Source organism: Myxocyprinus asiaticus, chromosome 36, assembly GCF_019703515.2.
Source record: "Myxocyprinus asiaticus isolate MX2 ecotype Aquarium Trade chromosome 36, UBuf_Myxa_2, whole genome shotgun sequence".
In the NCBI taxonomy this organism is placed as follows: Eukaryota; Metazoa; Chordata; class Actinopteri; order Cypriniformes; family Catostomidae; genus Myxocyprinus; species Myxocyprinus asiaticus.
Window position 1 is genome coordinate 15,401,691 of NC_059379.1, and position 14,792 is coordinate 15,416,482.

At 40.3% G+C, this 14,792-nt stretch overlaps 1 pseudogene; it reads right to left on the minus strand.

Annotated features, from left to right (window-relative positions):
- Positions 1–14,792, minus strand: part of LOC127426810 (ribosome biogenesis protein BMS1 homolog) — a 42,413-nt pseudogene that overhangs the window by 17,462 nt on the left and 10,159 nt on the right.

The following is a 14,792-nucleotide window of genomic DNA, read 5'->3' on the forward strand; positions in this document are numbered from 1 at the left end:
ATTACATGGAACCACTTTTACTCTCAACACACTGGTGAGTGAAATGTAAACATTTACCAGCCAGTTGCCAAATATATTCACTTTAGTTGCATAGCATGAAATTTGGTTGCAAATGCGAGTGATTTCCTCTCATTGTAGTGGAAACCTGCACACTGAGTGAAAGATCGATCTTGGGATTTAAGAATCGAGATCGTTCAAATAAAGATAGTGATGCATCTGGAATAACAATACTTTTACCCACCCCTACAGCACATCTCTGCATCCTCCTCCATGTCCATCTCCTCTTCTTCTGGATGCTTCAATGACATCTCTGATTTTACAACATAATTTCCTTCATCCTCCATATCTGAATCTTCCACATCATCCTCCTCATCATCATCTTCCTCTGAGCAGTGACCAGAGTCTGGACCTGATCCTCTTTTTGCAGCTTCCCCTTCTTCTATCTCCTTATCTTCATCACCATCCTCCTTTTCTTTGCTGTCATCTACACTCTTTTCCAGCTCATCTTCACTATCAGCAAATGCTGGCATCTCCATCACTGGCTCCTTCTCCAACTTCTGCTTCTTCACAGGAGGTGCTGCCTCCTCCACTACTTTGTTCTGCTTTGCTTCTCCTTCTCCATTCTCCTCATCATCTTCCTCCTCACTCTCTTCTTCCTCATCCTCCTCTTCGTCACTTTCATAATCTTCCTCTTCATCATCAAAGAAAGCTTTTCTCCTTTCCCTCTGAGCTTTCCCGTCACATACACGACTTTCCTCAGGGTTCTGCTTTCCACTAAATAATTCAAAGAACACCTTATAAGAGCATTACAAAACTTCCAGCAAAATGTAACCATAATCGTTTTACCTACGGATGGGCATTTTGACTATATAAAACGAGTGACTCCCATTTGAGCCCTCTTGCACGTGTGAAATTGCTTAAAGGGATAGTTCACTCAAAAATAAAAACTCTCATTATTTACTCTCTTGCCATTCCAGATCTTTATGACCTTCTTTCTTCTGAAGAACACAAATGAAGATTTTTAGAAGAATATCTCAGCTCTGTAGTTTCATACAATGCAAGTGAATGGTGGCCAGAACTTTGAAGCTCCAAAAAGCACATAAAGGCAGCATACAAGTAATCCATAAGACTCCAGTGGTTAAATCCATGTCTTCAGAAGCAATATGATAGGTGTGGGTGAGAAACAGATCAATACTTATATTATTTTTTATGATAAATCTCCACTTTTGACCAGCCCCGACCAGTAGGTGGCGAAATGCACGAATAATGCGAATTGCCAAAAAACAAAGGAAGAAAAATGTGGAAGTGAAAGTGGAGATGTATAGTAAAAAAAGGACTTAAATATTGATCTGTTTCTCACCCACACTTATTATATTGCTTCTGAAGACATGGATTAAACCACTCGAGTCATATGAATTACTTTTATGATGACTTTGTGCTTTTTGGAGCTTCAAACTTCTGGCCACCATTCACTTGCATTGTATGGACCTACAGAGATGAGATATTCTTGTAAAAATCTTTGTGTTCTTCAGAAGAAAAAAATGTCACACACATCTGGGATGGCCAGAAGGTGAGTAAATAATGAGATCATTTTCATTTTTAGGTGAACTATTCCTTTAAAGTGAATCTTCTATCATTATTTACTCAGCCTGGTTTAGTTCCAAACCTGTATGACTTACTTTTTCCATGGAACACAAAAATATGTTTTATATGGTGACTGAGGTAGAATGACAACCTCAGTCACCATTCACTTTCATAGTATGGAAAAAAAATACAATGAAAATCAGTGGTGACGCTCCTTTTTGTGTTCCACTGAAGATTAAAAAAGTCATAAGGGTTTATGGTGACAACATGATGAAAATTTTCATTTTATGTTGCACTATTCCTTCAATTGTTTAGCAAAACTCACCCATTTTCCAGCACATCCTCTGGTGTCAATGCAGCAGTGCCTGTGAACAGTGACACTTTGCTGGCAGCCATTTTTGCATCCAAAGTGGCTTGAGTGCCAATAAGTTCAGTGGTGGGCCACACCTCCTCCTGGGACAGATTTTTCCACACCATTAAAACATTTAATGTTCATCACATCAGAAATCATCTTAAAAACTCAAGGTCATATTCCCTCACAAATCAAGACATGAAAAAAAGAAATGAAGCTTTGTATTATTACACCGTTTAATAAGCTGTGTCTGCCCTGTAAACGGCAGACATTATTGTGTCTGGTATTAAATCAGCTGCAGGTAATGCTGCATAGGGGACGTGCTGTGATTGAGTTCTGACCTGCTACTGATTGGCAAGACCACAGGGAAAATCGATGTAGACAGCATCCTTATGATACACCACTCCCCCCTACACCAGCCATGGGAGCATACAGTAACTGTTCCTTTTCATTCAGCGCTCTTAAGCGTCTCCGGGCAGGGCGAAGTTCTGGGAGGAAGCTAACATCCAACACAGAAAAGTCCCCTGCGCCTGCAAAGAGAGTTACACAACATAAATCACTGAACATCTGTGAAACAATGCAATAGGGAAGGGTTTGGCAACCTATGGCACGCGGAGGGGTAATCACTGGCACGCCAGCAACGGCAAGAGGAGTAGACTATTTTATTTATATAAATTCCGCACCTGCACTCCAGTCTACAACTTGTTGTAATCCTTCCACATGATCACGCAGCGTGTTTTCATGAGCTGAATGGGAGGCTAAACAAAAAGTTAATATGTGACAAAATAAAATGAGACTGCAGTAAACCCAACAGACTCATGCAGCGCATGCAAGCCATTCAGGCACCACGAGCCGGCAGCGCAACACGTTCGGTTACTCATGCGAGTAAATGCGCCCGCTTTGCTTCGGTAGGGCTGTGCGGATGATAGCCTACATTCGTTGTTTCATTTGTTTCTTTTTGCTTTCAGAACAACACATCTTGTAGTAAGGAAAACACCACTATTAATCCTTGAGATTTCCAACCAAGCATACAGGTACATCCTCCTTAAACCATGGTAACACTCATAATTAAATTATACAATTAAAAGAGAAAACATAAACCCACATCGTGGGGTTAAAAAAAAATCGGAGTCTATTCAAAATATAAATGAAACCTGGAAATAAGGTTTTAGGATTCTGCAGGTGTGATGCACCGAAAAGGGATAAATAGTTGATCAGATTGTGATCCTTGAATGGCTTGCACGCGCAGCGTGAGTCTCGTCACACTTTAATAGTGTTTAGTCTCCCATTCAGCTGATGAAAACATGCTGTGTGATCATGAGGAAGGATTACATCAAGATGTAGATTGGAATGCCAGTGCGAAAAACTAAATATAAATAAAATAGCCTGCTCCTCTCTCACTGTTGTTTGCGTGCTAGTGATTACATGAGTACAATGACATAATATAAGAAATATTTACTCACTATTACTCACGTCATCACTATTTTTCAATTCAACATTTCATGCAAATTGTATGCTAAAAATATAATTTGTAATGAAAAAAATGTATAACATTTGTTTTGGACCACGTTATATTGCAAAACATAAATGATAACTCACCAGGAATGTGGACCTGGCATTTATTCTTTAAAAACATCCCACGCAGGTAGCTGTACAAAGAGACGGTTCTGTCACATTTGGGATTTAGCCTAATTTAGCCTAATGAACACCGCTGTCTCTCTCCCGGATGAGCTAAATACTTTTTATGCTCGTTTTGAGGGAAATAACACCGCCCTCACGGAGAGAGCTCTCGCGGCCGAAGCTACAGAGGTTAGTTCACTCTCCGTCTCTGTAGCGGATGTAACCTGATCCTTTTGATGGGTGAATATCCACAAAGCCGTGGGCCCAGACAGCATTCCGGGCCGCGTCATCAGAGCATGCGCGAACCAGCTGGCTGGTGTTTTTACGGACATTTTCGACCTTTCCCTCTCTTTGTCTGTAGTCCCCACATGCTTTAAAACATCCACCATTGTGCCTGTTCCAAAGCAATCAAAAATCACTTGCTTAAATGACTGGCGTCCTGTTGCTCTGACCCCCATCATCAGCAAATGCTTTGAGAGACTAATCAGAGATTACATCTGCTCTGTGCTGCCTCTCTCTCTAGACCCACTGCAGTTTGCTTACCGCAACAACCGCTCCACTGATGATGCCATTGCATCTACAATACACACTGCTCTCTCCCACCTGGAAAAAAGAACACTTATGTGAGAATGCTGTTTGTAGACTACAGCTCAGCATTCAACACCATAGTGCCCTCCAAGCTAGATGAGAAACTCCGGGCTCTGGGCTTAAACAGCTCGCTGTGCAGCTGGATCCTGGACTTCCTGTCAAGCAGATGCCAGGTGGTTAGAATAGGCAGCAACACCTCCTCATCACTGACCCTCAACACTGGAGCCCCACAGGGCTGTGTTCTCAGCCCACTCTTGTATTCCCTGTACACACATGACTGTGTGGCAACACACAGCTCAAATGCCATCATTAAGTATGCTGATGATACGACGGTGGTAGGTCTGATCACTGACAATGATGAAACAGCCTACAGAGAGGAGGTGCACACTCTGACACACTGGTGTCAGGAGCACAACCTCTCCCTCAACGTCAGCAAGACAAAGGAGCTTGTGGTGGACTTCAGAAGAAAAGACAGAGAACACAGTCCCATCACCATCAATGGAGCACCAGTGGAGAGAGTCAGCAGCTTCAAGTTCCTGGGTGTCCACATCACTGAGGAACTCACATGGTCCATCCACACTGAAGTCACTGTGAAGAAGGCTCATCAGCGCCTCTTCTACCTGAGACGGCTGAGGAAGTTTGGAATGAACCGCCACATCCTCACACGGTTCTACACCTGCACTGTAGAGAGCATCCTGACTGGCTGCATCTCCGCCTGGTACGGCAATAGCACAGCCCACAACCGCAAAGCACTGTAAAGTGTGGTGCAAACTGCCAGACACATCATCGGAGGTGAGCTTCCCTCCCTCCAGGACATATATTCCACGCGGTGTGTGAAAAAAGCTCGGAGGATCATCAGAGACTCCAGCCACCCGAGCCATGGGCTGTTCTCACTGCTACCATCAGGCAGGCGGTATCGCAGCATCAGGACCTGCACCAGCCGACTCCATGATTGCTTCTTCCCCCAAGCAATCAGACTTTTGAACTCTTGATCTCCCACGATCAAAATACATCAGCACTGCACTTCATTACTCTTACTCTTATATCTCACACCGGACTGTCATATATTATATTATTATTATTATATTATATTCTCTCTTAACAACTTACTATCAACCGACAGCCTGAATGTCAATACAGTACAATACAACCTACTGTACATTCTATATATACTATATATACTTTTTTTATTGAATGTGTATTTATATTGTGTGTATTGTATACTGTACAGTGTATGTTATTATTTGCATATTGTGTTGTGTGTAATTATGTGTATATTAGACTTTAAATTGTGTTGTGTTAATTTGATGTTATTGTAAATTGGTATATGTCTCATCACTGTCACGACTGCTATGTTGATCGGAACTGCACCCAAGAATTTCACACAGCATTGCACTTGTGTATATGGCTGTGTGACATTAAAAGTGATTTGATTTGATTTGATAATGGCCTCAGGATCAGTAAGATCCTCCATACTGTCCAGAAAAAAAGGATAGAACAACTGGCAGTTATAAAGGTAAAGCAAAAGTACACTTAGCAGGATCACGAATAAAATAAATACTTTCTTCAGTTCACTCACCGGTCAGCCACCACAAAAGGGTGAGAAGTCTGCCAGACAAGAGGCCTAAACTTCACTGAGATGAACTGCCCAAGGTTTTTCACTTCCTGTGTCTGGTACTCTCCATAAACCATTCCAGACAGGTAAAACAGCTTGCCCCCCTATGGATTAAAAGGAGCACTTTAATATTCAGTTCTCTTTTTATTATATGCAAGTTGAGATCTCACACAGGGCTGTGGACGTACCTGGTAAACCTCAGTCCAGAACCGATTTGAGGCCTTTCTTTGTTTTTCGAAGCACCTTGTTGTTCTTGAAAGAGTCCAGAAATGTGAGGACCCCCATGATGCGAGGAAAGCCATGAACTTGGCAAAAGTTTAGAAACTCAAGTCTCCATTTCAAAGCCAAAACTTGCATCTATCAGCATCAGACCCTAATGAAGTCAAATATATCAGTAGTCTTATTGTAAATTAAAATTTTGATGATACAATTAAATAACACAGTCTCTTGATCATTTTGAACAAATTATATGTTACAGTTGAAGTCAGAAGTTTACATACACCTTAGCCAAATACATTTAAACTCAGTTTCTCACAATTCTTGACATTTAATCAAAACTTCCCCTGTCTTAGGACAGTTAGAATCACTACTTTATTTTAAGAATGCGAAATGTCAGAATAATAGTAGAGAGAATAATTTATTTCAACTAATATTTCTTTCATCACATTCCAACTGGGTCATAAGTTTACATTCACTTTGTTAGTATTTGGTAGCATTGCCTTTAAATTGTTTAAATTGAGTCAAACGTTTTGGGTAACCATCCACAAGCTTCTCAAAATACGTTGCTGGAATTTTGTCCCATTCCTCCAGTCAGAACTGGTGTAACTGAGTCAGGTTTGTAGGCCTCCTTGCTCGCACACCCTTTTTCAGTTCTGCCCACAAATTTTATATCGGATTGAGGTCAAGGCTTTGTGATGGACACTCCAATACCTTGACGTTGTTGTCCTTAAGCCATTTTGCCACAACTTGATGTATGCTTGGGGACATTGTCCATTTGGAAGACCCATTTGCGACGAGCTTTAACTTCCTGGCTGACCTCTTGAGATGTTGCTTCAATATATCCACATAATTTTCCTTCCTCATGATGCCATCTATTTTGTGAAGTGCACCAGTCCCTCCTGCAGCAAAGAACCCCACAACATGATGCTGCCATCCCCATGATTCACAGTTGTGATGGTGTTCTTCAGCTTGCAATCCTCACCCTTTTTCCTCCAAACATAACAATGGTATTATGGCCAAACAGTTCAGTTTTTGTTTCATCAGATTAGAGGACATTTCTCCAAAAAGTGAGATTTTATGTGCACTTGCAAACTGTAGTCTGGCTTTTTTATGGTGGTTTTGGAGCAGTGGCTTCTTCCTTGCTGAGCAGCCTTTCAGGTTATGTCGATATAAGACTTGTTTTACTGTGGATATAGATACTTGTCTACCTTTTTCCTCCAGCATCTTCACAAGGTCCTTTGCTGTAGTTCTGGGGATTGATTTGCACATTTCGCACCAAAATACATTCATCTCTAGGAGACAGAATGAGCCTCCTTCCTGAGCGGTACGATGGCTGTGTGATCCCATGGTGTTTACACTTGCATACTACTGTTTGTACGGATGAGTGTGGTACCTCGGAAAATGGAGCGCAACTGGAAGAATACAAAATTAGAGGTATTTCACGGTGCATGGAAGGATAGTGTCTGTAGCTACAGACAGGCACTAAAAGCTGCCAGGTCAGCGTATTTTAGAAAACTCATAGAAAATAACCACAACAATCATAGATGCATTCTGTTTATTCAGTACTGTGGCTAAATTGGTTAGGAATAAAGCATCGACTGAACCAGATATTCCGTCGCAGCACAATAGCAATGACTTCATGAATTTCTTTACTGATAAAATAATTGGAACTATGCAGTCAACTGTCACAGCACCTCAGAAAACAGTGTCTCATAATTTTGCTCACGAACAACTTCAATCCTTCGCTATCATAGGTCATGAAGAGCTAACATAACTTATCAAAACATCAAAAGCCACAACATGCATGTTAGATTCAAAACAACTAAGCTCTTAAAAGAGGTATTTCCCAGTAATCTCAGAACCTCTTCTTAATATTATTAACTCCTCGCTATCCTTAGGACATGTTCCAAGAAACTTTAAAATGGTAGTTATAAAACCGCTTATTAAGAAGCCACAGCTTGATCCTAGAGAATTGGCTAACAACAGACCGATTTCAAATCTTCCATATATGTTGAAAATACTAGAAAAGGTAGTGTCCTCCCAACTATGTTCATTTCTACAGGGAAATGGAATATATGAAGAATTTCAGTCAGGATTTAGGCCCCATCACAGTACAGAGACTGCACTTAAGAGTTACAAATGACTTGCTCTCATCATCTGATTGCGGCTGCATTTCAATTCTAGTGCTTTTAGATCTTAGTGCTGCCTTCGACACAAGAGATCACAACATTCTCTTAAATAGGCTGGAGAATTATGTTGGCATTAGTGGACTTGCATTAGCATGGTTTAGGTCCTATTTAGCAGACCGCTACCACTTTGTATGTGTAAATGAGGAATTGTCAAATAAAACAAGAAGTATGGAGTGCTACAGGGATCAGTTTTAGGACCTCTGCTTTTCTCCTTATACATGCTTCCCCTGGGAGATATTATCAGGAATCATGGAAAAGTTTCCACTGTCATGCCGATGATACCCAACTTTATATTTCTTCTAAACACAACAAAAATCCACAATTCTCCAAATTAGCAGAATGTATCAATGAAGATTGGATGGCCAGAAATTTCCTTCTAGTCAATTCCGACAAAACAGAGGTACTAGTGTTTGGACCAAAGACATCTAAAAATAAGCATCTAAAATATCATGACTCTCGATGGATGTGCTGTTACGTCGTCTTCTACAGCAAATAACTTAGGTGTTATATTTTATACCAATCTGTCCTTTGAAAATTACATTTCCAATGTTTGTAATAATATTATTCTATTTGTTTCCATGTCTTTCATATCCCAAGGTTACCAGAGCCAGCCAGATCCAGCTCCGTTCCTGCTTGGTGTCAGACTCCACTGCTACGTGCCGCTGAGAGATGATGACAAACTACAGCCAGTGCCAGCCAGACATCACTTCAGTCTTTTGACTTCAGAGGATGAACTGATGCCAACTCCAACTGTAAGACATAGGATACTTCATATGCCACTGCCTGAACCTTGGACTTAGGATGGACCCCACCGAACCTCACCGAAATGACCTGCAGGTTGAACTGCGATGCACCTCATTAATATTTGCTTGCATCAACTTTGTCTATTGATGGACTACACTCTTGAAATGGAATACATAGACTACAATTTAATTGCCAACAAAAGCCTTCATCAGCCAACTAACAAAGGATAATGCATCTATGTGAACTTCTGCAGTTAATCCAGGATGGACTTCAAAGACATTAGTCATTAATCTTAGTTAAAAATATATATATCTTTTTTAAATTTATTTTTTAAAACACTGGACCTTAAAGCTTAATTTACAAATTTAAAACCATGACTTGCACTGCACACAAATAACTAATATTGGCATTATATTCATGTTGTTTAACCAGAGGGGAACTGGCCCCCACAATGAGCCTGGTTTCTGCCAAGGTTATTTTTCTCTATTAACCAACATCTTAAGGAGTTTTGTGTTTCTGGAGCTTGCTCACAGGGGTTCTAAATACAATTATAATTTTATTATTTAATTTCTATACACAATTTACAATCATATTTAATCAAACTACACAATGATCACTCAAAGACTTTATAGATATTACAGTTTAATTTTTTGTTTTTGTTAATGCATGATTTCCTGTAAAGCTGCTTTGAAACGATGTGTGTTGTGAAAAACACACCTTCAGGTGTTTGGAAATTGCTCCCAAGGATGAACCAGACTTGTGGAGGTCCACAGTTTTTTTTTCTGAGGTCTCGGCTGATTTCTTTTGATTTTCCCATGATGTCAATCAGAGGCACTGAGTTATAGAATGAAGGTATAGGCCTTAAAATACATCCACAGGTACACCACAAATTGACTCCAATTAGCCTATCAGAAGCTAATTGGCTAATTGCCTAAAGGCTTGACATCATTTTCTGGAATTTTCCAAGTTGCTTAAAGGCACAGTTAACTTCTGTTAAAACTGGAATTGTGATATAGTCAATTAAAAGTGAAACAATCTGTCTGTAAGCAATTGTTGGAAAAATGACTCATGTCATGCACAAATTAGAGGTGAAACGACTTGCCAAAACTATAGTTTGCTAATATGAAATCTGTGGTGGTTAAAAAGTCGTTTTAATGACTTCAACCTAAGCATATGTAAACTTCTGACTTCAGCTGTATATTATGTTTATAATTTCACTTTTGTAGTTAATGAACCATAATTAGCAGGTTAAAGCAGCAGCTCCAAATTTCATCTAGATTATTACTGCCTTTACAAACAGGTAGACACCACATATATGTACAGGGTTTATCACTTTAAGGTATATCTGATACACTTATAAGTCACTGTATGAGTCTAATTGTTGTCAGTGCAGCAGATAATGCAGGTCTGAACTCACCAAGTCAGCAACCTTTGCCAAACCAGTCATGGTGTTGATGTTATTGTTGCACTCAACGAAGGCATCGTTTCTTCCCAAGAAATATTGACACAGAGAATGTCACCACACAGTTTACAGACTGAAATTAAGAAAAACATTCTAGCATAATCTGAACTTTACTATGTTTTAATGCTCCGTCATCACTAGCAGTCACTATAATTATTGTACATGAATGAGGAAAAGGCAGTTTTGCATTATGAAACTGACCAGATACTATAGTCACAGGTCCAAAGATGTCAGAAAGCTTCTGCTATGTGTAGTTTTTGATCAGGCAGCGAATCAGGGTACTTCTGCCCAATTTTGGAGGTCCCATCACAACTACAACAACAGGTGGAGGCTCCAGAGGGGTTCAGTCTACCAGAGGAATGTGATGTCTCTTTGTTTTAATGTCTTGAGCTCTAAAAGGAAGACCAACAAAAGAAATAACGCATTTAAAAGGGATCCAAACCTCCTTCACTTGTGAATGAAAATTAAAGGTGCAGTATGTAAGATTCAGAAACCCTTGTTATTAATGACACCTTTGGCCGTTAAGTGAACTGCAGCCAGCTACCTGTTGCTCATGCTTGTGCACACACTCCATAGGGACGCGAGCAAGCGAGCGAGCGTCAGCCAAAACAATGACGTAACGTACAAAGAGACTGAACGTGATCCACCGGCATTATGCTGACAGATGAGGTAGCATAATTAAAATTGCACAGTTATGATTGTTTTACTACAAACTTTGTGACTAAACTAAAACTACTTATCAGCTAACATAGCATACTGATACACACATACAGATACATACTACCGAACTATACCACACAGTTTACTGTTGCACTGCACTGTTATGTTGCACTATAGCATGTTTTGTATGTCATATGTTGTACTACGATCAAGAAACCAGTGTATTTGCTTAAATTTATCCTGTATTCCTGACTTTTAATATAAAGAGAAGATCGCTGAAATTATTTGAAAGTTACGAAGCAAGGTAGCTTGCCATTCATCAGCGTTAGCAGGCAAGATCAAGTTAGCTAAAATTACACAGATCAATCCTTATGGCACTATATTTCACATGCTTTGCAGTTATGTAAGCTTACCTGTCCAATAAGAAGAACAGCAATTCAGGGTCAGTTTTGATCCCCAAAACCGAACGAAGGTCCCTCCAGGAATCAAATGCCCTGTTGATGTTCACTCTAGTTTTCGCTCGACCACGATCATGTACATGCTTAGCCAGACGGGATTCAGTAGATACATTTTTTTATTTATTTTTTGGCTTACTTGGCGTTTGTGTAGGAGTAGGTGTTGTGCTGGGAGCTGGACGTTTGCTGGATGCCATCTCTAAGATAACGTTACCTAGTGTTGCAGTTTGTTGTAGCTGAATAGCGGAAGAGAAGCACTGAGGCGAGGTTCTCAGGAGCACGCATAAACGTCACATCCTTTGGATTTTCCCGGCAAAAGGGACCCGCTCCCTTTGCATGTAAATCAGTCTACAGGCTTTAATAGGCAACCTAGGAAGTCCAGGAAGGGCTAATTTTTTAAGTTGCTTTACAAGCCGTTCACACATTGGCAAAAAAAAGGCGAATATTACATTAAAAAAAATTTACATATTACAACTTTAATGAATGGTGAATGAAAGCTACTGCAGCAAAATGCATTAAAACAGTACATACTTATAATACAGGGATGTATTTTTAATAATTTATGTCAATGAAATGGATGAATAAAGAAATAATTCATTATTAGCCTAAATATTGCTATTATCCTTTTTCCAAAATAATTTCAAAATCACACCAAAATCTTTGAAAGTGAAATCAGCAGACACACAGACAGACATCTGGGCACTGAGCATTGACCTATGGAAGGTCCTTGCCATGCGCACAGCTGACTTGACAGCAAATGCTCGTGGGTTCCTCTTGCGCTCATCTTGCTCTTGTTCAGTGCCATGCTCCTTTCTTGTTGTTCCTGTTCTTCTGTGCTTTGGGGCCACTGTGCTTCTGCTGATGCCACTTCTGTTCTTTCTTCTCCATCTTCACTCTTCTAAAGCAGAGGATAATGCAGATTTAAACGTATCTACAAACTCAAATTCTTCTTGGAAGAACATGTAAAGTTAAAGGAGTATGAGTAGACATGAGTAGCCTACTATATAAACATACTGTTAGTTTCAGAACTCAAAACGTACTCCTCACTTTTTTGAAACCAAGCTGCCACAACGAATCGTTCTCTATTTCCTCCACATTGTGATGTCATGTAACGGGAGCCAGCTGGTATGTGATAGCTGTGCCGGATGTGTAAAATGTCTTGGTTACATACGTAACCTCGGATCCCTGAGACGAAGGGAATGAGACATTTCGTTTTCTAACGCATATGGGAGTGTCCTTCACACGACCTAGTCGAAACCTCTCTACAATAATGCCAATATTCTATGGTGTTTGAGCCCCGCCCTTTTAGGCACGAAGGTGTCCGCTATAAAAGCAGGTGCGCAAACACCATTCCTCCGAATTTTCTGACTGAGGGACAAGGAGCGCATCGCTCACACCTCAAAAGAACTCTGAATCTTGTAGTGTGGCCAGTATTCGCAATGTCTCGTTCCCTTCGTCTCAGGGAACCGAGATTACATACGTAACAGAGACATTCCCTTATGAGTACACTTGACATTGCGTTTGCTAACGCAAATGGGGAACAGAATCCCATCACGCCGCACCACACGACATGATGCTGCAGTCCCGTGGGACGGCGACCGACATGAGTATGCCACCAAGTGAGTGACCCTCATGTTGAGCCAGGAGGTGAGCACTCAGAATGAATTTATGAACTATATTCATATAGTATGAATTAACTCCTTCACAAACCCTCTCAGGGTGGGAGTTTACTTAAAATGTAAGTGCTTGTGACTTATAGTAAATTACAACAGCTTGAATGCAGGCGGTTGAGTAAAATGATGGTGAGCCCATACTTAAAGGGAGTGGCATAAGTATATGTTTGGCAATAGCAAGTGCTCTAAACTAGAGTTGGCGTACTCGTGTTCGGACTCGAGTCCAAGTCACGATTCCAACTTTATTGGACTTGGACTTGTCACAGACTCGGATGCATTTTTACTCGGACTTGACTCCCAAAAAACGTTATGCCTCTGGGACATATTTTTTTCCGAGTCCAGCCAAGACCATGGCATACGATTTGTGATGCAATAAACAAAATAAATATATAAAAATAAAGAAACAGAAATAAATGGACACTGTCTACAAGCAGTTGTAGCACCCCCTGATGTCGTAGATATAGCCAGAGTTTGTTTCACCGTGTTGAGCAAACACACCTGCAGAGCAGCACACTCAGTCAACTAATACACTTGAATATTACTGTGGAGCCTGCTGTATAATATCGATTACCGAGGTGGCTGGCATGACGAACACATAAAGACAGGTATGTAGCCAATGTCCTAGAAACTACAAGGCAGTTTCGCATGGCACAAGACCCGACAACTGATAAAATCACATGCAGTGTTTGTGCAGCCAAGACAGTGCTCGCATCGTGGTTTCATTGTGGTTAAGAACTTCATTAAGTCAAGTCACTCACATCGGTCCATAATAGCTTGAATAGATGAATTAACTAACTTTTTAAATAGTCAGGGAAAAAAAATTATTGCTAAAACAGACTGCAACTCCGAAAAACAGATAAACCTATTTATTGTTTTTATATTTTAAAAGCACTGACGAGCTGCTTAAAATATGTTCTTTTACAGTTTTCTCCACAATAAAATGCACAATGAAATATGAAATAATTTTGGCCAGCTAAATGTTTTGTTTATAATTTAATTATAGATTGGGTGACCAGAAGTCCAAGTTTATTACACAGGACAGTACCGGTTTTTGGTAGGGTCACTGATTTTTTTCTTCTTAAATTAAATCTCCTCATTGTCCTTCTCGCTACTGTCTCTGGTATCATTTGCAGAGAAGAAAATCAATTTAGTTGCGTCGCACGTTGATTTGATGTTACATTCATTCTCGTCTTCAGCAAATCAGCTGAAATGTATCTGGTTACCATGGCAATGACGTCATGCACTTAGCGCTTGCGCTCTATGTCGTCCTGTCAGTCAGCGCAAAGCCCAAAATAATGCAAAAATGTGTTTTCAACAATGAGCTGAAAGAAGCCGATCCATGTATTCAAGCAACTCAACAAGTGAAAATGTTTGGAAACCAAAGAATGTTCAGTTTTTTCTTAAGAGAAGTGGACAGCTTCACAGCTCAGAACAAAACAGGTACTCATGAACAATACACAAATAGTCATTAATCATAGAGAAAGCAACACACCATATTAAAGGGTTTGCTCTCGTGCCAGTAGCTCTAAAGCTTGCGTGCAGTCCGTCTCATGAACACGCACAGTAGATCAATGGTCGGTGAAGAGTTTCACTTAATAATACATCAGATCGTATTCCTTCAGAAAAAGACA